This window comes from Bos grunniens, chromosome 7 (assembly GCF_055505025.1).
Source record: "Bos grunniens cultivar Pamir isolate PY7600 chromosome 7, Bosgru_T2T1.0, whole genome shotgun sequence".
Lineage (NCBI taxonomy): Eukaryota > Metazoa > Chordata > Mammalia > Artiodactyla > Bovidae > Bos > Bos grunniens.
The window spans coordinates 7,519,213-7,542,695 of NC_141171.1; the positions used below are offsets into that span (position 1 = coordinate 7,519,213).

The 23,483-nt window shown below is 41.4% G+C and overlaps 1 pseudogene; it reads right to left on the minus strand.

The window, feature by feature from the left end:
- Window positions 1–4,322: 4,322 nt before the first annotated feature.
- Window positions 4,323–5,280, minus strand: LOC147368213 (olfactory receptor 1f45-like; annotated as a pseudogene).
- Between the last annotated feature and the right edge of the window lie 18,203 nt (window positions 5,281–23,483).

A 23,483-nucleotide genomic window follows, 5' to 3' on the forward strand; every position in this document is an offset into this window, starting at 1 on the left:
CGTGAGCTTTCTCTAGTTGCAGCGAGTGGGGACTACTCTCTAGTTGAGGCACAAGCGGCTTCTCATTGCGATGGCTTCTCATGTCATGGAGCACAAGTGCTAGGGCTTCAGTAGTTGTGGCTCACGGGCCCTAGAGCATGGCCTCAGTAGTTGTGGCACACAGGCTTAGTTGTCCCATGGCATGTGCCAGGACCAGGGATTGAACCAGTGTCTCCTACACTGCAAGGCAGATTCTTAACCACTGGACCACCAGAGAAGCCCTGTCATGTTGTTTGAATTATACATTATGTGACCTCTTTAGATGTTCTTCTTTCACTTAATAATGTGCATGGAAGTTTCCTCAATGCCTTTTCATGGCTTGATAACTCTACTTTTTGGCACTGAATGACATACTGTTGTCTGGATGTATCCCATTTTATTTATTCACTTATCTATTCAAGGACATCTTGGTTCTTTCATGTCTTGGCAATTGTGGATAAAGCTACTATTAATATCTGCAGGTTTTTGTGTGAACCTGTTTTCAATTCTCTTGGGTAAATGCCAAGAAGTGTGATTGTTGTTCTTGTTGTTCAGTTGCTAAGTCATGTCCAAATCTTTATGACCCTATGGACTATAACATGCCAGGCTCCTCTGTCCTCCACTGTCTCCTGGAGTTTGCTCAAACTCATGTCCATTGAGTTGGTGATGCTAACCATCTCATCCTCTGCCTCCATCTTCGCCTTTTGCCTTCAATCTTTCCCAGAATCAGGGTCTTTTCCCATGAGTCGGCTCTTCACTGATTGTGATCACTAGATTATATAGTAAGAATATATTTAGTTTTGTAATACACCACCAAACTATCCTCTAGAGTGGCTATACCATTTTGCACTATCAGAAGTGAATGAGAATTTCTGTGGTTCCAAATCCTTGCCAGCATTTGGTTTGTCAATGTTCTGTATTTTGTTGTTCAGTCATTCAATTGTGTCTGACTCTTTGTGACCACAAGGACTGAAGCACACCAGGCTTCCCTGTCCTTCACTATCTCCTGGAGCTTGCTCAAACTCATGTCCATTCAGTCAGTGATGCCATCCAACCATCTTGTCTTCTGTCGTCCCCTTCTCCTCCTACCTTCAATCTTTCCCAGCATCAGGGTCCTTTCCAATGAGTCAGCTCTTTGATTCAGGTGGCCATATTATTGGACCTTGAGCTTCAGCATCAGTCCTTCCAATGAATATTCAGGATTGATTTCCTTTAGGATTGACTGGTTTGATCTCCTTACAGTCCAAGAGACTCTCAAGAGTCTTCTCCAACATCACAATTCTGGATTTTAGTCATTGTAATAGACACATTGTGATAAAATTTATTTTTTAAGGGCTAACTAGTTCTACCAATACAATTTAATGAATAACCTGCTGATTTGCATATAATAAGTTTGTTTATACATGGGTCTGTTCCATGACTCTTACTCTGTTCCACTGTTTTATATTTCTATTCCTGTACAATATAATGTTGTTTTTCAAAAAAATTTATTTTGGAAAAATATTCTGCTGAAAGCCTGCTGACCTAGTATAGTTGACTATTACTTCCAGACTCTTAGTGGGCCTCATGGCTATTGAGTTGGGCATATTCCTGACAATTTAAGTGACACGCATCCTAAAGGACCAATATGTTTTTCCTTCTCCATCAGATTTTATTTAGGATCCTAAGAGATAAACGTTCTTAAAAGGGATATATTAGAAGTATTTGAATCATGGCTTTTCCCCCACTACTTGCAATGTTCTTAATATTATACATTTCACAAGATTATGAGAAATTTTGCAGACTTGGGACTTGGAGATCCTGGTTAGTAAAATGCCTGTTACAAATAATAGAACAGTTAATGGTGCTCATTATTTTTAACCAAGCAATGGGCACCACAGGAAATGACAGGGACACAGAAATCAGTAAAACATGGCCCTAGACTTGGAAAGTTCAAAGTATGATGGAGAAGACAGACGCATATGCAAAGAGCTGTCGTCATGTGCAGTGGTGTTATGGGAGCCTTAGACTCAGCTTGGGTGAGTTAGAAGAGCCCTGACAGAGGTGCCAGAATCTGTTTTGAGTTCTGAAGAAAGAGGGAACATGCAACCATCCTTAATTCTCTCCCAGGCTACTGCAGCTGCTTCCTGAATGGTGACCCAGCTTTTACCACTGCCTCCTTACAATCCATGCTTCACACAACAGCCAAAGTGAATCCTTAAAAACACGTGAATAAAATACATGACTAATGAGAACCTGCTGTATAGCACAAAGAACTCTACTCAATGTTCTGTGGTGACCTAAATGGGAAGGAAATTCCAAAAAGGAGTGGATATATGTATGCACCTAGGTGATTCACCTTACTGTACAGCAAAAACTACTACAATATTGTAAAGCAACTATACTCCAATAAAAATAAAAATTATTTTAGTTTTCTAAATTAGTGTTAGTGGTAGTAAAATATTTAGAGCATGTTATTTAACATTATAATAATAGTAGTTATATTAGAAGTAGTTTATAATGACTAAAAGGTCAGTTTTGGAAATGACTGGAAAAGGTCAATTTTCATTCCAATCCCAAAGCGAGGCAATGCCAAAAAATGTTCAAACTACCACACAATTCCACTCATTTCACATGCTGGCAAGGTAGTTTTCAAAAATTCTTCAAGCTAAGCTTCAATAGTAGGTGACCTGAGAAACTCCAGATGTTCAGGCTGAATTTTAAAAAGGCAGAGGAACCAGAGATCAAATTGCCAACATCTGCTGGATCATAGAAAAAGCAAGAGAATTTCAGAAAAACTTCTGCTGCATTGACTATGCCAAAGCCTTTGACTGTGTGGACCACAACAAACTGTGGAAAATTCTTAAAGAGATGGGAATACCAGACCACCTTACCTGCCTCCTGAGAAATTCTCATGCAAGTCAAGAAGCAACCAGACATGTAACAATGGACTGGTTCCAAATTAGGAAAGGAGTATGTCAAGGCTGTATATTGTCACCCTGCTTATTTAATTTATATGCAGAGTACATCATGCAAAATTCCAGGCTGGATGAGCATAAACTGGAATCAAGATTTCTGGGAGAAATATCAGTAACCTCAGATATGCAGATGACACCACCCTTACGGCAGAAAGTAAAGGGAAACTAGAGAGCCTCTTGATGAAAGAGGAGAGTGAAAAAGCTGGCTTAACACTCAACATTCAAAAAACTAAGATCATGGGATCTGGTCCCATCACTTCATGGCAAATAGATGGGGAAACAAAGAGAAACTTAATTTTATTGGGTTCCAAAATCACTGCAGATGGTGATTGCAGCCAGCCATGAAATTAAAAGATGCTTGCTCCTTGGAAGAAAAGCTATGACCAACCTAGGCAGCATATTAAAAAGCAGAGATTACTTTGCCAACAAAAGTTCATATAGTCAAGCTATGGTTTTTCCAGTAGTCATGTGTGAATGTAAGAGTTGGACCATAAAGAAGGCTGAATGCTGAAGAATTGATGCTTTTGAACTGTGGTGTTGGAGAAGACTCTTCAGAGTCCCTTGGACTGCAAGGAGATCAAACCTGTCAATCCTAAAGGAAATCAATCCTTAATATTCATTGGAAGGAATGATGCTGAAGCTGAAGCTCCAGTACTTTGGCTACCTGATGTGAAAAGTCAACTCATTAGAAAAGACCCTGATGCTGGGAGAGATTAAAGGCAGGAAGTGAAGGGGACGACAGAGGTCAAGATGGATGGCATCACTGACTCAATGGACAATGAGTTTGAGCAAGCTCCAGGAGACAGTGAAGGACAGGGAAGCCTGGTGTGCTGCAGTCCATGTGGTTGCAAAGAGTCGGACACGACTGAGCAACTAAGCAACAACAAATAATGATTAAGATTTAGTCAGTACTTACACTTCCCCTGGTAGTCTTCTAAGATTATAAAAACAAGAATATGTGTGAGTCATTAATTTTCACAATAACTGTATGAGTTAGGTACTTTCTGCATCCCTATTTCACAAATTTAAGAAACAAAGACAAAATGAGTTTAAATAACTTGACCAAGATAATCAGGCAAGGAGTGGATTTTTTCTGTTTTAAAATAATGTTTATGTCTCCTTTCTTTTTTTAATTTATGTTTATTGAGATAACCTGGGTTTATAGCATCATATAAGTTTCATGTATACAACATTATATTTCTACTTCTGTGTAAAAAATAAAGTACTTAAATGAAAAATAAAACTTTTTCTTCTAGTTTAAAAAAAAAAAAATAGAAAACCACCCTGAGTTCTAACACTGGGAGACATTAGTTTTTTTTCAAAATTAATTGAGTCTAAAAAGCATCCTCATAAAGGCTTAGCAAAGGGGTTCCCAATGAAAAGTTTCCTGAGGGCCCCCTTCAGATCTCAGTTCCTCAGGCTGTAGATGAAGGGGTTCAGCATGGTGGTGACCATGGTGTACATCACTGTGGCTGCCATGTCCCTCTGGGTGGTGTGTGTGGATGCAGGGTTGAAGTAGACCCCAGTGATAGTCCCATAGAAGAGACAGACAACACAAAGGTGAGAGCCATACGTGGAGAACGCTTTCATTTCCCCTGGACTGAGAGCACCTTCCACCCAGCCACAGTAATAGATGAGTAAGAGGCCATGATGCACACAAAAGGGATGAGAATCACTGAGCCCCCAAGGACCAACACCAGCATCTCATTGACTTGGGTGTCAGAGCAGGAGAGCTTGATCAAAGCATTGAGGTCACAGAAGAAGTGTGGGATCCTATTGGTGCAAAAGGACAAGCAGGACATCAGGATAGCATGGACCATGGAGATGAGGTTGGCTGAGATCCAGGGTATCATCACCAGCAAAGTACACCGAAAGACACTCATGATTGTCATGTAGTGCAGTGGGCTGCAGATGGCCAGGTAGTGGTCATAAGCCATGGCTGAGAGAAGCATGCTGTCAGCTGCCCCAAAGGTGATGAAAAAATACATCTGGGCCAGGCAAGCTGAGAAGGAGATGGTGGTGAGCCCACACAGATGGTTCACCAGCATCTTGGGGATGGTGGTGGAGGTAAAGCAGATGTCAAGAAGAGACAAGTTGCTGAGGAAGAAATACATGGGGCTGTGGAGGTGAGGGTCCAAGATGATGGCCAGGATGGCAAGAAGATTCCCCAGGCACCCACTCAAATACAGAATGCAGGACAGGCTGAAGAGCACCTGCCTCTGCAGGGGCTTCTGGGGGAGGCCAAGGAGGATGAATTCAGAGACTTGGGTCTGATTGTCCATGTCCAGGCAGAGCTAAAGCCAGAAACAGGGCGTCAACAGTACGTGGGCTCCTGGAGTGAAAACAGATGACCTCATTGCCTTTTCACACTCATCTTTCAAGATGCTTCTCACTTAACCTCTCTGAGCCTCTGTTTCCTCATCTGTTACATGGGATTGATAATTCTAACCTCTTAGGATCACTATAAGGATTAAATGAGAAGAATATATATTAGAAGTTTAAATCCATACACAACATGTAAACTATTTTATTAGTGGGAACTCACAGTGATGCAATCAAAACAGTGATGTGTTAATTAGCTTGAATGTCACTATTATTCCACAGTGTATACATACATTAAAATATCAAGCTGTATACCTTAATTAAACACATTTTTTATCTGCCAGTTATTCTTCAATAAGGATAGACAGATAAGAAATAAAAGCAAAATAAATAGTCTAAATATTTCAAGGATTTGACTTTATAAATAAAAATAAGTAATAAAAAGTGATTCAGGATCAACCCTGAAGCCAGACAGACTGGGTTTAAAGTTCAGTTCTACCATTTACTAGCTGTGTGATATTAGGCAAGCTACTTAACCTCTCTGTGCCTTAGTTTTCTCACCTGTAAAATGAGGATAATAATAGTACCTGCTCCATAGAGTTGTTGTGAAAATGTGATTAGTTAGCATGTAAAATGCTGAACCTTATGTATTTTTCTGAGAGTTAACATCTTTCAGTGGTTGAGAGCAAGGACCCTTTGGAGGGGTAGAAATTGTTCTCAGTTAAAGGTTACTGATTTAGGTTAGACACACCTGAAGTGTCTCTTCTCTAAAGAACCTGCACAAATAGACTAACCTTGAGCAAGAGAGTTGACATTTATTCCAGGCACTCCACTTGGAACTAGCTGCTTGTCACATGTGTCATCTCAGTCGCTAAGTCATCTCCAATTCTTTACGATCCCATGGACTGTAACCCACCAGTCTCCTCTGTCCAAAGAATTCTCCAGGCAAGAACACTGGAGTGGGTTGCCATTTCCTTCTCCAGGGAATCTTCCCAATTCAGGGATCAGCCTGTGTCTCCTGCATTGCAGGCAGATTCTCTACTGTCTAAGCCATCAGGGAAGCCCATCATTCTATTTAATCCTCAACAACACCATGAGCAGGGAGCTGAGGCTCCAAACCTAACTTCTGCATCACAATAACACTACCCACCCATGCGGCTGTGATGACAAGCACCCTAAATCCTTGTGGATGAAACTGATCAGAATCCTCCCAGCCTCTGAAGGGAAGTTTCAGATGGGGAGTCCTTCCCTGAAACCAGCCATGCTGCAGCTCGTCTTCTGGATTCACTTACCATCAATGACTACTCTACGTGCTAAGTCGCTTCAGTAATGTCTGACTCTTTGCAACCCCATGGATTGTAGTCCACCAGGCTCCTCTGTCCATGGCATTCTCCAGGCAAGAATACTAGAGTGTGTTGCCATGTCCTCTTCAAGGGGGTCTTCCCAACCCAGGAATCAAACCCATGTCTCTTATGTCTCCTGATTTGGCAGATGGGTTCTTTACCACTAGTACCACCTGGAAAGCCCTAATGACTACTGTATCTCTGTTGGATTCCAGGACCTCTCAGCCCCCAGGTGTCGTGTTTCCAGGAATTTGGGGCTGCTGCAGCCTCAACTTTGTCTTGCAGCTGTGAAGGAAGAGCATGCTTTCTCAGGGAGCACTCAGCAGAACCACACCAACAGGTTTATAACTGGCTCTTTGTCCTCTGAGCATGATCCCCCAAGAACCTTGTTAGATCAAATACAATCAGCTTATCTTCCTTAGTGGTGCTCTTGAATCTAGCACCCTGTGGAAAAAAGTTTTTATCCCAAAAAGCATTGCCTTTCTTCAGACCTGTCTTTCTTGGTTAACAGAGGGATAGTGTGGTACTCAATATTTCCCATGAAGGAGCTCTTAAATATGTTATTCATATTTAAATGAATATGAATGCTCAATGGTAAAAAATCTGCCTGCCAGTGCAGGAGACATGGGTTCTACCCCTAGTCCAGGAAGATCCCATATGCCACAGAGCAATTAAGCCCATGCGTCCCGACTACTGAAGCCTGTGCTCACAAGGGAAGCCACCACAATGAGAAGCTCATGCAGCAACAAAGATCCAATACAGCCAAAAACAAATAAATAAAAACAAAAGAATCAGAGAGTAATTTTAAATGGAATTTAAAATGTTTTTAAAATGTTATTCCTAAAAATGGCTGCAATGTATTCTTTTTTATGTGATTGGACATCCTATGATTTTTACAAAAGCCCAATGAGAAAAGCAATTATGTTTTATGAATTTCACCTCAGTACAAAAAGAAAGATGTTCAGCTTCCATCATGATTTAGGAAATTACAACAAAAACAACAAAATATAACTTTTGGCCTGGAGAAATGCACAGTATGGACAACATTCAGTGTTGGCAAGTATATGAGGAAGTGAGCGTGGCTCATGTACTGCTAGAGGGAGTGTAAATTGCTACAACCCTTTGGGGAGGGCAACTGATAGGTGGAGTTTGACTTGTTGAACATTCATCTATATGGGTTGTTTCTAAATGTTGCCTTTTGGCTATTAAAAATAGTGCTGCTGTGAACATGCATGTATATATATTTGTTTGAGTCTCTGATTTCAGTCTTTGGAAGTATAATCTAAAAATGGTTACTGGGTCTTATGCTAACTCTATGCTTAAGTTTTGGGGGACCCACCAAACCACATCACTAAACAATTTGACATTCCTATGAGCTATGTACAAGGAGAATATCTCTCTAATCCTCACAAACATTTGTTCTCTTTCTGCTCCCCTCCTCTTTTTTTTTTTTTTTTATTATAGCTGTCTTGATGTATGTGAAGTGGTGTGTCATTGTGATTTTGATTTGCACTTCCCTAGTGATTAACGATGCTGAGCATCTCTTCATGCACTTCTAGGCCATTAATATACCTCCTGTGGAGAAATGTTAATTTAAGTCTTTGCCCACTTTTGAAGTTGGATTTTAGGTTTTCTTGTTGCATCATAAGATCTCTTGACATATCCTAGAGCAAATAAATATTTTTTAAATAAGTGTCCCCTCTTGCTGGGCATCTTCCCAGGCAAACCCAACAACAGGATGAGTCAAGAGGGTTGTGTCTCACAGCAGGAAAGGAGAGCGTGGGATGAATTGAGAGAGAAGCACTGAAACATATACATTTTTGTTGTTCAATTGCTCAGTCGTGTCCGACTCCTTATGACCCACCCCATGGACTGCAGCACAGCAGGTTTCCCTGTCTTTCACTATCTCCCAGAGTTTATTCAAACTCATGTCCATCAAGTCAGTGATGCTATCTAAGCATCTCATCCTCTGCCATCCCTTTCTCCTTTTTCCTTCAGTCTTTCCCCAGCATCAGGGTCTTTTCTAATGAGTTGGCTCTTCGCATCAGGTGGTCAAAGTATTGGAGCTTCAGTTTCAGCAACAGTTCTTTCAATGAATGTCCAGGGTTGATTTCCTTTAGAATTGATTGGTTTACTCTCTTTGCTGTCCAAGGGACTCTCAAGAATCTTCTTCAGCACCACAGTTTAAAAACATCAATTCTCCAGCACTCAGCCTTCTTTATGGTCCAACTCTCACATCTGTACATGACTACTGGAAAAAATAAAGCAGAAATAGATGCTTTTTTCTGGAACTCTCTTGCTTTTTCGATGATCCAACGGATGTTGGCAATTTGATCTCTGGTTCCTCTGCCTTTTCTAAACTCAGCTTGAACATCTGGAAGTTCACAGTTCATGTACTGCTGAAGCCTGGCTTGGAGAACTTTAAGCATTACTTTACTAGCATGTGAGATGAGTGCGATTGTGTGGTAGTTTGAGCATTCTTTGGCATTGCCTTTCTTTGGGATTGGAATGAAAACTGACCTTTTCCAGTCCTGTGGCCATTGCTGAGTTTTCCAAATTTGCTGGCATATTGAGTGCAGCACTTTCACAGCATCATCTTTTAGGATTTGAAATAGTTCAACTGGAATTCCATCACCTCTCTTAGCTTAGTTCGTAGTGATGCTTCCTAAGGCCCACTTGACTTCACATTCCAGGATGTCTGGCTCTAGGTGAGGGATCACACCATCATGATTATCTGAGTCATGAAGATCTTTTTTCTACAGTTCTGTGTATTCTTGCCACTTCTTAATATCTTCTGCTTCTGTTAGGTCCATACAATTTCTGTTCTTTATTGAGCCTATCTTTGTGTGAAATGTTCCCTTGCTATCTCTAATTTTCTTGAAGAGATCTCTAGACTTTCCCATTTCATTCTATTGTTTTCCTCTATTTCTTTGCATTGATCACTGAGGAAGGCTTTCTTATCTCTCCTTGCCATTCTTGGGAACTCTGCATTCAAATGGGTATATCTTTCCTTTTCTCCTCTGTTTTTTGCTTCTCTTCTTTTCACAGCTATTTGTAAGGCCTCCTCAGATAGCCGTTTTGCTTTTTTGCATTTCGTTTTTGGGGGGGATGGTCTTGATCCTTGTCTCCTGTACAATGTCATGAACCTCCATCCATAGATCATCAGGCACTCTGTCTATCAGATCTAGTCCCTTAAATCTATTTCTCACTTCCACTGTATAATCATAAGGGATTTGATTGGTCTAGTGGTTTTCCCCACTTACTTCAATTTCAGTCTGAATTTGGCAATATGTGTTCATGATCTGAGCCACAGTCAGCTCCCCGTCTTGTTTTTGCTGACTGTATAGAGCTTCTCCATCCTTGGCTGCAAAGAATATAATCAATCTGATTTCAGTTTGGCCATCTGGTGATGACCATGGCCATCTGGTGATGTCCATGTGTAGAGTCTTCTCTTGTGTTGTTGGAAGAGGGTGTTTGCTATAACCAGTATATTCTCTTGGCAAAACCCTATTAGCCGGTTGCCCTACTTCATTCTGTACTCCATGGCCAAATTTGCCTGTTACTCCAGGTGTTTCTTGACTTTCTACTTTTGCATTCCAGTCCCCTATAATGAAAAGGACATCTTTTGGGGGTGTTAGTTCTAAAAGTTCTTGAAGGTCTTCATAGAACTGTTCAGCTTCACCTTCTTCAGCATTACTGGTCAGGGCACAGACTTAGATTACCATGATATTGAATGGTTTGCCTTGGAAATGAACAGAGATCATTCTGTCTTTTTTGAGGTTGCATCCAGGTACTGCATTTCGGACTCTTTTGTTGACTATGATGGCTACTCCATTTCTTCTGAGGGATTCCTGCCCACAGTAGTAGATATAATGGTTATCTGAGTTAGAACTGGACATGAACAACAGACTGGTTCCAAATGGGAAAAGGAGTATGTCAAGGCTGTATATTGTCACCCTGCTTATTTAACTTATATGCAGAATACATCATGAGAAACATTGGGCTGGAGGAAGCACAAGCTGAAATCAAGATTGTCAGGAGAAATATCAATAACCTCAGATATGCAGATGACACCACCCTTATGGCAGAAAGTGAAGAAGAACTAAAGAGCCTCTTGATGAAGGTGAAAGAGGAGAGTGAAAAAGTTGGCTTCAAGCTCAACATTCAGAAAACTAAGATCATGGCATCGGGTCCCATCACTTCATGGCAAATAGATGGGAAACAGTGGCTGACTTTATTTTGGGGGGCTCCAAAATCACTGCAGATGGTGATTGTAGCCATGAAATTAAAAAACACTTATTCCTTGGAAGGAAAGTTATGACCAACATAGACAGCATATTAAAAAGCAGAGACATTACTTTTGTCAACAAAGGTCCTACTAGTCAAGGCTATGGTTTTTCCAGTAGTCATGTATGGATGTGAGAGTTGGACCATAAAGAAAGCTGAGCACCGAAAAATTGATGCTTTTGAACTGTGGTGTTAGAGAAGACTCTTGAGAGTCCCTTGGTCTGTAAGGAGATCCAACCAGTCCATCCTAAAGGAGATCAGTCCTGGGTGTTCATTGGTAGGACTGATGCTGAAGCTGAAATTCCAATACTTTGGCCACCTGATGTGAAGAGCTGACTTATTTGAAAAGACCCTGATGTTGGGAAAGATTGAAGGCAGAAGGAGAAGGGGACAACAGAGGATGAGATGGTTGGATGGCATCACCGACTCAAGGGACATGAGTTTGGGTAAATTCTGGGAGTTGGTGATGGACAGGGAGGCCTGGCATGCTGCGGTTCATGGGGTCGCAAAGAGTTGGACACAACTGAGCAACTAAACTGAACTGAACTGGAAAAAAAACATAGTTTGAAACATATACATTACCATGTGTAAAATAGATAGCTAGAAGGAAGTGGCTGTATGACACAAGGATCTCATCCTGGTGCTCTGTAACTACCTAGAGGGGTGGGTTGGGTGGGAGGTGAGAGAGCAGTTCAAGAGGGAGAGGATATATGTATATTTATGGTTGATTCACATCTTCCAATTAAAAATAATATTTTCTTAAGTTAAAAAAAAGAAAAGAGGGTTGTTTCCATGCAAGTCGTGGTAGGTCCTGCCCCCAGCTCAACTTTTTTGCTCATCCTGGGACTGCCTTGAGCATCAATTCAGATATGTCTGTAATACAGTGAGGTAAGTCACTCAGTTGTGTCCAACTCTTTATGACCCCATGGACAGTAGCACACCAGACCCTTCCGTCCATGGTATTCTCCAGGCAAGAATACTGGAGTGGGTAGCCATTCCATTCTCAGGGGATCTGCCAGGCTCAGGGACTGAACCCAGGTCTCCTGCATTGAAAGCAGATTTTTCACCAGTGAGCCACCAGGAAAATCTGAATATAGTCAGCTAAGGAGGCACTGACTATGTGCAGAGCACTGTGTGGTCACTGGAGAAATAATAACAAATAACCAAAGTCTCTTTAAGCCACAGCCTCACAGCTTTGCAAAGCTTTTCTCACAGGCAGAACATGTGCGTTTCTGGATTCCTCCACTGGGTTTAACATGGGCGATAATCAGTGATTATTAGTTCATGTTGTTTCATTCTCCTAAACATTTATCCATTCCCTGCTGAGTGCCAGGCTGCTGCTCACAGCTTCAGACAAAGAGATGGGTCATCTTCATCCTTGCCTGAAGAATATTGTTCTCTACCTCCTCCTTCCGCTGTACCATGCTCTTGAGTTAGGGAGTGTGTGGCAGTTTTCCTTCTTTTTAATTTGATACCAAATGTGGGTGGCGCTAGTGGTAAAGAACCCACCTGTCAATGCAGGAGACATAAGAGAGGCAAGTTCGATCCCTGGTTTGGGCAGATCCCCTGGAGGAGGGCATGGCAACCCACTCTAGTATTCTTGCCTGGAGAATCCCATGGACAGAGGAGCCTGGTGGGCTACAGTCCATAAGGTTGCACAGTGTCAGATACAACTGAAGCGACTTAGCACACACACGTGTGAAATCTGGTGGACACTCTAGTGTTTGTGGCTGTTTAATTGTAGGTGGGGGCTTCCCTGGTGGCTCAGTTGTAAAGAATCCATCTGCCAATGCAGGAGAAATGAGTTCAATCCCTGGGTTGGAAAGATCCCCTGGAGAAGGAAATGACAACACATTCCAGTATTCTTGCCTGGGAAATTCCATGGACAGAGACTTTGCAGGCTACAGTCCATGGGGTTGCAAAAAAGCCAGACATGACTTAGTGACTAAACAACAACAATTGTAGATGGGTTTCCTTTTTCAGTCTTTTTACCTCAAAAGTTTTCAGGAAATGGAAAGGGACAGTAACCCTCCCAGGAGTCTGTCACATCTTAACTGCATTTATCTCCCAGCAGCTGAATGACTTGTGCTCTGATCTGTTTCCCTCTCTTACCTAAAAGCTCTTAGTAGAATCGGGTTTCAGCCATCTTTCCTCTCTAGCACACAGAAGGAGTGCCATACTTGTTTCTAAGATAAATTTCCAGCCAAGGAATAGAAGGGTAAGTTGAGTTGAAGTGCTCTTTCGTTTCTTCATCAGCATCTTGCTGAAGAGACATTCTATTTCTGAGACAAATGGTTGCCAGTCAGTAGAGGAAGGGAACCATGTTTGATCTACTCTTTGATAACTTGGAGGAGTCAGAACACCTACACTAGCTAGTTGGTTTGTAAGCGTGACCAGCCTTGAGCTAGCACTTATCTCCAGCTCAGAGAATGTCAAGCCCCAACCCACTACACATTTAACAGATGTGTGTGTGAAATATCTGAGCCCATCATTGGGAAGACTACCAGTGACCAGAACAAACATGGTATCTGCCTTGATGGGACATACAGTGAAGGGGAAAAGGCAGATGATAACTGAATTTAGAAAAAAGTGCAGAATATGAGAAAAGGAAGATGGTGCCTTCAAGACAACCCAATCCGTACTTAGATATCTTCACATAGGCTTTAAAATGTTTCACTTAAAGACACTGGAATATCTGTAGTGTCGGGAGCCGTGTTAGGCATTATTGACAAAATGGAGGCACGGCCCCCAGCCCCCTCTCCTCATTCTGCAGGCACAGACCCGGGATTAAGGAGTTAGGCCTTGTAATTCTGACTTGTCTTTTCCTCTCCTCAGCTGAGTTGACTGAAAAGGAATATTAAGGTGCTATTGTTCTTGAGAGGAGATGAGAAGGCACAAAGCCTTCTGCAGCTGTGCTCAGAAAATAATTCATAAAGTTAATCACTGACATTTGTTCAAGGACTTTTACAAAAGAGTGTTCCAGGATGAGCACATAGGCCGTAGCTTGAGGCCATGGGAGGGATTGCTATCTGAAGCCTATTTGTGAGGAGAATGTTTATGGCAAAGGAGTTTACTGAATTTAGGGCTTAGAAATAATTAAAATAGAAGTTAAAGATTTAAGGAATGTTGTAAAGTTAGCATATTTTACTATAGCTTATAGAAGTTAGGAATTTTTAGAGATGCTATAGCTAGAAGCCTTTTTAAGAGATAGTGAGCTCAGGATGTTAGGGGCAAACAGGATTTAGGAAGATAAGTAGTAAACTGAGGAATGTAGCATGAGTTACCGTGTAATCACAAGTTAACATTAGGACACATTAGAGGAGGTAGATAATAGATGATAAGACTGATTCCCAGAGAATCACTGAAACAGGAACTCTGTTTGAAGAGCAACAATGATTTATGGAGATAATAAATCTGGGAGAGGGGGAACTGAAAATGTCAAACCTCTGGCCTAATGTTTTTGTAAAAGTATAAAAGAGAATCTTAAACTTGTAATAAAGAGGCAGTCCAAAAGAAAACAGAGGCTGTCTCATCGCCGACACCGTTCACGTCTTCAGGTTGAATCCCTGGTTGCTGGAGTTGGACTCCGGCACTGTAGTTATTAAAGCCACTTAATATTTGGGTGCAATAGTAAATGTGATCTTTTCTAAATAGTTCTGTGTCTCTCAGTTTGTTCTTGGTTTATAAAAATGCAATTAATCACTCTATTGACTCTGAATGTAGAAAACTTGGTACATGCTGCTGCTGCTGCTACTGCTGCTAAGTCGCTTCAGTTGTGTCCGACTCTGTGCAACCCCATGGACTGCAGCCTACCAGGCTTCTCTGTCCATGGGATTCTCCAGGCAAGAACATTGGAGTGGGTTGCCATTTCCTTCTCCATGGTACATGCTAATAAACACTAAAGGTGAAGGTAGATTCGTGTTTCTGTAAATACAAGTGATACACCAGTGAAAAATTATGGTTTTGTATTTTCCTTTCCAAATTTTCATACTTTTGTTTATTGGTTTTATTAATAAAGTTTTGTTTTATTTTAATTAATTTATTTTTTATTTTCTTAAATTTATTTATTTTAATAGGAGGATAATTACTTTACTTTTTTTTTTTAACAGCTTTTTCCATACATCAGTATGAATCAACCATAGGCATATATTTGTCCCCTCCATTCTATACCCACCTCCCACCTCCCTCCCCACCCCATCCCTCCAAGTTGTCACAGAGCATTGGCTTTGTTTGCCCAAAAGCATACATTAAACTCCCAAAGGCTCTCTATTTGACATAGGGTAATGTATATATTTCTGTGCGATTCTGTCAAATCATTTGGTTTCTGCCATACAACAGCCATAGATATACATATGTCCCCTCCCTCTTGAGCCTCCCTCTCACCTCCCACCCCATTCCACCCCTCTACGTTGTTACAGAGCACTTGATTTGAGCTCCCTGCATCACACAGCAAATTCCCACTGGCCTTCTATTCTGAATATGGCAATGGATATATTTCAGTGCTACTCATTCGATTTGTCCCACCCTCTCCTTCCCCCGCTGTGTCCACAAGACTGTTCTGTGTCTGCATCTCCACTGCTGCCCTGCAAATAGGTTCATCAGTACCAACTTTCTAGATTCCATATCTGTGCATTAATGTATGATATTTGTTTTTCTCTCCCTGACTTACTTCACTCTGTATAATAGGCTCTAGGTTCATCCACCTCATTTGAACTGACCCAAATGTGTTCCTTTTTATAGCTGAGTAATATTCTATTGTATATATGTACCATGACTTCTTTATTCATTTCTTGGCTTTTGTTTTGTTGTGCCTTACTGCTTCATCCAGGACAACCATTAGAACGTGGAAGAAAACTCATGCCGTTAGCACGTCTAACAAACCCATATATTGTTCCTGAGCAAAAATGCAATGCTCTCAACACTAAACTGTTAAATATGATACTTACAGGCCAGTTTTGTGTAAACAGCATTTTGGTTAAAGTGTTTCCCTTCTACTACCAGTTTGCTGAGTTTATTTTTAATATTTATTTGGCTTTTGGGTCTTAGTTGTGGCATATGGGATCTTTCATTGCAGTGTGTGGTTTCTTCATTGTAGCACATCAGTTTACTTGCCCCACAGCATGTGGAATCTTAATTCTCTGACCGGGGATTGAACCCGTATCCCCTGCGTTGGAAGGCAGATTCATAACCACTGGACCACCAAGGAAGTCTCTGAGTTTCTTTTTGAATCGTGTTTACCTTATATGAGTTATTTTAAATTGCATTGATTAATTTAAAATTTTATGTATATTATTCCTATAGACATAAATTATAAGAAATATATAACTAGCTCCTGTGTCTCACTTTTAATAATTACAACACTTGGCCAAGGTTTTCAATTATTTGATATATTATTTTAAAGAAAATCCCACACTATACATAAATTTACCCATAATTACTTATTATGTATTGCTACTCTATCTATTTACCTACCTATCATGCCATTAGGACATCTAACAAGCAAATAAAAATGCCTCATATTTCCTGATACAAATGATGTTTAAATACTGTGATTTCTTCAAAAATGACTGTTCGAAATAAAAATCCAAACATGTACACATGTTTATTTAGCTATGTCTTTAAGGTTCTTTTACTTTCCAACAATCCTACTTTTTCCTTTATTTGTATTATTTTGGGCATAAAAATCAGATTCTTTGCCCTGTAGAAAGTCCTACATGATACATATCACATATCATATTCTATATGATACATGTTAGTATCATGTCCTGCATGATACATTTTTCTCATTGTTCCATCTTGGTGTCATTTTACCTGAACCCCAACATAATTTAGACAGAGAAACAAGAGAGGAGAAAGATGCTACCAAAAGAACTGGGGCTTGCAAGAAGACTCCCTTTTCTGCAGTGAAGTTAGGAAATTGTTCTGAGGTTATGCCTAATAATCTCTCCCAAGCCTGGAGATAGAGGAAAGACAGCAGGCTCAGCAGACCTGTGGCTTCTTGCAGATCCAGGAATAACTGTACCAATATGTATTACATTCATCAGACAACCAGAACTCAGACTTCTTCATGTAGACAGTCATGGCAAAAAGATTCATTAGAAGGCCAGTTGCTGTGAAAACACACAAAGCATCAGCTGAGTCCCTTAACCACAGTGTTGGCACTCTAGCCATGCCCAGCTGGAACTCTTACCAACAAAGTCCCAGAAGAGGATTGAGCCACTGGGTGAGAGTCTATCCCTAAAGATACACGAAATCTAAGAAATAACCATATCTTGTAACAAGCCATACCTCATACAGTAGGGAACTATTGGCATTGAAGACATATCATTACCTGCTGTGAGGGATTATCCTGTACATTATAGGACACTGAGCAGCATCTGTGGTCCCTGCCCACTAGGTGCCAGTAGCAGCCACTCTATCATGGCAACCAAAAATATCCCAGACTGCCAAATATCTAGTCGGGGGAGGGGGGGACATCACAATCATCTGATGCAAGATCTTGCATTATAAATAAAATAAATGAGGCTCAGGTGGGCAGGTGACTTAAAATCTCTAGATCTAGGAGATTAAGTTTGACAACATGATGCATTTGAGTGTCTGGCATATAATAGGTATTATGTCTGCCAAGTGATCCATATCCTCCTTTATAAATGTTTCTTAAAATGTTTGCAACCCTCATTCATTCATTCCAAAACTGTGTTGTGCACCTGCTGTGTACCAAGCCTTGTACCAGATATTGGAGTCACATAGATATGTGGGATGCCTGCCTACTTACTCTAAAGAAGCAGCTCACCTGATGGATTATATGTGTATAAGGAAAGGAAGATCGTATTAAACACAGGCACAAAACTCTGCATAGTGTGTGGCTGGGATATTAAGGGAGTTGAATTAATTCATGCTGGGCACGGGATAGATTGCTGTATGGGGCACAGTATCTGTATGGAGCCCTGTTGAGCACAGGGCTCTGCAGGCGTAATGCAATTCACCAAATCAACAGAATGTGTTCTAGTCAAATGATACAGCAGGAACAAGAATAGAAGGATAAAGATACATAAATATGCAAGACATTCCTTTAAAAAGTAGGAACAGAACTATCCTATGACACAATAATCCCACTACTAGGCATATACCTTGAGAAAACAATAACTGAGAGAGATGCATATACCCCAATGTTCATTGCAGCACTATTTACAATAGCTAGGACATGGAAGCAATCTAGAAGTCCATTGACAGACTGATGGATAAAGAAGCTGTGGTACATATATACAATGGAATATTACTCAGCCATAAAAAGAACACATTTGAGTCAATACTAATGATGTGGATGACCCTACAGCCTATAATACAGTGAAGTTAAGTCAGAAAGAGAAAAACAAATTTCAAATATCAACACATATACACAGAATCTAGAGGGGGGCTTCCCTGGTGGCTCAGTGGTAAAGAATCCACCTGCAATGCAGGAGTTGCATGAAATGCAGGTCTGATCCCTGGGTGGGGAAGATCCCCTGGAGGTGGGCATGCAACCCACTCTAATATTCTTGCCTAGAGAATCCCATGGACAGAAGAGCCTGGTGGGCTACAGTCCATAGGGTCACAAAGAGTCAGACACAAGTGAAGCGACTTAGCATGCATGAATGGAGATACAGACATAGAGAACAGACTTGTGAAAATAGTGGGGGATGGAGAGGGTGGGATGAATTGAGAGAGTAGCATGGAAACATATACATTACCCTATGTAAAACAGATAGCCAGTGGGAGTTTGCTGTACAAATCAGGGAAGCCAAAACCAGGGCTCTGTGACAACCTAGAGGGATGGGATGGGGTGGGAGGTGGGAGGGGGCTTCAAGAGGGAGGGGATATATGCATACCAATGGCTGATTCATGTTGATCTACAGCAGAGACCAACATGATATTATTGCAAAGCAATTATCCTCCAATTAAAAATAAATAAAATTTTTAACTGCAAGACAAGGTCCATGAATTATTAGGCAAGTAGCTGTGGCAAGGAATTGGAGAGCACTTGGGAGTACAGGAAATGAGATGGTGAAGATAAGTGGCACCCAATTTGTGGGCACGGAAAGGTGCCATCATAAAGATTCTGGACTATGAGTGTGCAACTGAGGAGTTAAATGTTTTCTAAAACTATATCAAAGACATATTTTAGAAAGCTGGCACCCTGGACTTGACTACGGCATGATTTGCTGAAGGTAAGACTACATGTAGGAAATATAATAATTGTCTTGAGACCTGAGCTGCAGTGGAAGCAGAAGGGATACAAGAAAACAAATGTACACAAGACGGTCCAGGAGGCTTGGGGTGCAATTCTGGGAAGACGTTTGGAAGTGAAGGAAAGTTCAAACACAGGTGATGATCAGAACATGAGGTCACTGAATGATATGCTGAGGAGTTAGGACTAGATCCCCTGGGTAGTCACTCTCCTCTCTTGCCTCTCCTAAATTCTGTTCTATAGGACACTAGAGACTCTGAAAGTGAAAGTGTTAGTTGCTCAGTCTTGTCCAACTCTTTGTGACCCCATGGACTGTAGCTGGCCAGGCTCCTCTGTCCATGGGATTTTCCAGGCAAGAATACTGGAGTGGTTTGCCATTTCCTACTCCAGGGGATCTTCCTGACCCAGGGATCAAATCTGTGTCTCCTGTAGCTCCTGCATTGGCAGGCAGATTCTTTACCATCTGAGCCACCAGAGAAGTCCCTAGAGACTCTAGATAGGACCAGATGAGCTCTTAATAAGCTTGGCACGTCACACATTGCCTACTCTTCTCCTTAAAGTGCTCAATTCCTTTTAATGTAGCAGAAGTCCTATAATAAGGAACTTCCTGTTTAGTGTTTCCTTTTTATATACACTTCCCTTGTGGCTCAGCTGGTAAAGAATCTGCCTGCAATGCTGGAGACATGGGTTTGATCCCTGAGTTGGGAAGATCCTCTGGAGAAAGGAAAGGCTACCCACTCCAGTATTCTGGCCTGGAGAATTTCATGGACTGTATAGTCCATGGGGTCGCAAAGAGTCAGACACAACTGAGTGACTTTCATTTTCACTCTTTTTTTTTTTTCCTCAGTCTTTTTTTTTTTTAATTTTTTAACTTTACAATATTGTATTGGTTTAGCCATATATTATTGCAAAACAATCCATGTAATACAGATGAAAGTAAAAATCCATTTTTACCAACCACTCATCCTTATTCCAAACTCATTCCAGTCCCCTTCCAGAACAATGATCATTTCCAGTTTGGTCTTATATTTCTGGAAATTTCTATGTAAATAGATACATATTTTTTTTTACAAAAAATATAATTTTCAGGGAAATCAAATTGATACACATTTTGATACATATTTTCCCAAAACCTGCTTTTTTCACTTTGTAACATATTTATTCCTTTTCCAGTCCTGTGGCCACTGCTGAGTTTTCCAACCTTGCTGGCATATTGAGTGCAGCACTTTCACAGCATCATCCCTCAGGAAAAGGTCAGTTTTCATTCCAATCCCAAAGAAAGGCAATGCCAAAAAATGCTCAAACTACCACACAATTGCACTCATCTCACACGCTAGTAAAGTAACGTTCAAAATTCTCCAAGCCAGACTTCAGCAATATGTGAACCGTGAACTTCTTGATGTTCAAGCTGGTTTTAGAAAAGGCAGAGGAACCAGAGATCAAATTGCCAACATCCGCTGGATCATGGAAAAGGCAAGAGAGTTCCAGAAAAACATCTATTTCTGCTTTATTGACTATGCCAAAGCCTTTGACTGTGTGGATCACAATAAACTGTGGAAAATTCTGAAACAGATGGGAATACCAGACCACCTGATCTGCCTCTTGAGAAATCTGTATGCAGGTCAGGAAGCAACAGTTAGAACTGGACATGGAACAACAGACTGGTTCCAAATAGGAAAAGGAGTACATCAAGGCTGTATATTGTTATCCTGCTTATTTAACTTATATGCAGAGTACATCATGAGAAACGCTGGACTGGAAGAAACACAAGCTGGAATCAAGATTGCTGGGAGAAATATCAATAACCTCAGATATGCAGATGACACCACCCTTATAGCAGAAAGTGAAGAGGAACTAAAAAGCCTCTTGATGAAAGTGAAAGAGGAGAGTGAAAAAGTTGGCTTAAAGCTCAACATTCAGAAAACGAAGATCATGGCATCTGGTCCCATCACTTCATGGGAAATAGATGGGGAAACAGTGGAAACAGTGTCAGACTTTATTTTTCTGGGCTCCAAAATCACTGCAGATGGTGACTGCAGCCATGAAATTAAAAATGCCTACTCCTTGGAAAGAAAGTTATGACCAACCTAGATAGCATATTGAAAAGCAGAGACATTACTTTGCCAACAAGGGTTCATCTAGTCAAGGCTATGGTTTTTCCTGTGGTCATGTATGGATGTGAGAGTTGGACTGTGAAGAAAGCTGAGTGCTGAAGAATTGATGCTTTTGAACTGTGGTGTTGGAGAAGACTCTTGAGAGTCCCTTGGACTGCAAGGAGATCCAACCAGTCCATTCTGAAGGAGATCAGCCCTGGGATTTCTTTGGAAGGAATGATACTGAAGCTGAAACTCCAGTACTTTGGCCACCTCATGCGAAGAGTTGACTCATTGGAAAAGACTCTGATGCTGGAAGGGATTGAGGGCAGGAGGAGAAGGGGACAACAGAGGATGAGATGGCTGGATGGCATCACTGACTCGATGGACGTGAGTTTGAGTGAACTCCGGGAGTTGGTGATGGACAGGGAGGTCTGGCATGCTGCAATTCATGGGGTCACAAAGAGTCGGACACGACTGAGCAACTGAACTGAACTGAACATATTTATTGTTCAAACATATGGATCTAACTTAATTTTTTTAAGTTACTTTGTGTGAATATGCCACATTTGTTTTGTCACTCCTCAAGAGACATTTAAGAATCAATAATCTGTAACCACTGCAGACAATGCTGAACTGCACATCCTTATACACATATGCAGATGTTTCTCTGGAATAGATACCAAGAGGTGAAAATTCTGGGAATAATATGTACATTTTAAATCTTAATAGATCTTGTTGGCCTAAACCAAACTGCCTGTCACATTTTCCATTGTCACACATGTTATTTTGTTAGTGTCAAGTGTGTGTGTGCGCATGCAAACCATAATCAAACAACATTAGATAGGGTATATGTATACCTGTTTAATGCTGTTAATTATGGTTTGCACACAAACAAATGACACTAACAAAGTAACATTAAGCATGACAATTGGAAATATGACTGGCAGTTTGGTTTAGGTCAAAATCAGATCCTTGAGGAAATTGAGGATCTACGGGAAGATGGTTCCAAGATCCATCTTCCAATGAGAAAGACTACAACAGGGGCACTCACATGAAGATAGGGACTGAGCCATGGGACAGACTGCAACAGAGACACTCTCGTGAAGGTAGGCACTAAGCCATCTTGCCACTTGTAAATGCCTTTTTAGTACTGTTTCCTGAGGGCAATCCAGTATGGGAAATCTCCTTGTAGACTCAAGAATGTCTGTGTGGGGAGAGGGCAGTTTAAGTCAAGCAATACTACAGCCAGAGGTGGGGATGGTGGTAGATGCACTCTAAGAACTGGGCTAACCTATGAGACTCCATGGATAGGGATGTCACCCCATGTCACAGCTGAACACGCTAACCGAGAGCTCTGAGTTGACCTCCACATCCACCATTATTACAGCCGATGCAGTCAGCACATTACCAACACTTGTGATCCTTAGGCTCCTCATCTGTAAACTGGACATAACAATGGCAGGTGCCTTCTAGGATTTTTCTGGAAGGTCCAGTGAGGGAATAAGAGCTTAGTGTGTTTCCTCATTGAGCATTGGGTAGGAACTACTTGGGAGTGTTACTTAAGGGCATACAGCCATGGACAGGATAAAGAGTTTGGACACTACCCCATAGAAATGGTTCTGGCCATCAGTTGGATTCCACTGACCAACACTGAGTTCTGGTGTGTGTCCAACCTGGTTCCAGCACTAGGGACTCAAGGGTGAGTCAGATCCACCTCCTTTTTCTGGGGGCAGCAGCACATGTGGGGACAGGGACCCATGATCTGGCAGCACATCCCAGTGTTGAAGAACAGAGAGTGGAAAGAATGCTGAGGAACAATGTTAGATCTGATAGTGAAGAAGGAGTAGGAATTATCCACACAGATTAAGGGAGGGAGGGCATTTCAGACAGAAGGGCCAGGAAGTAGAATTGGTCAGAAGCAGGTCACAAAAGAAGGCTGGCCAACTCTACTTGCCAACAGACTGGATATGTGATATGAAGCACAGAATGAAGATCTGCATTAGATTCTACAGGGGACAAAGACATCAGTTTGCATTGGCCACAAGGACCCCCAAGGCATCCCTTCCTCCTTCTCACCTGCTCTGCTTGGCTGTTGATGATGACCAGGTGAGCATCCTCCTCAGCACAGCGACCCATGGCTTTGAGCCAGGGGGTTCATCAGTGGAAAAATTGTAGCAGGATCCCTGGAATGCCTTCCAGGTCTTTGGGCAGGACTCACAGGAGGAGTCTGGGA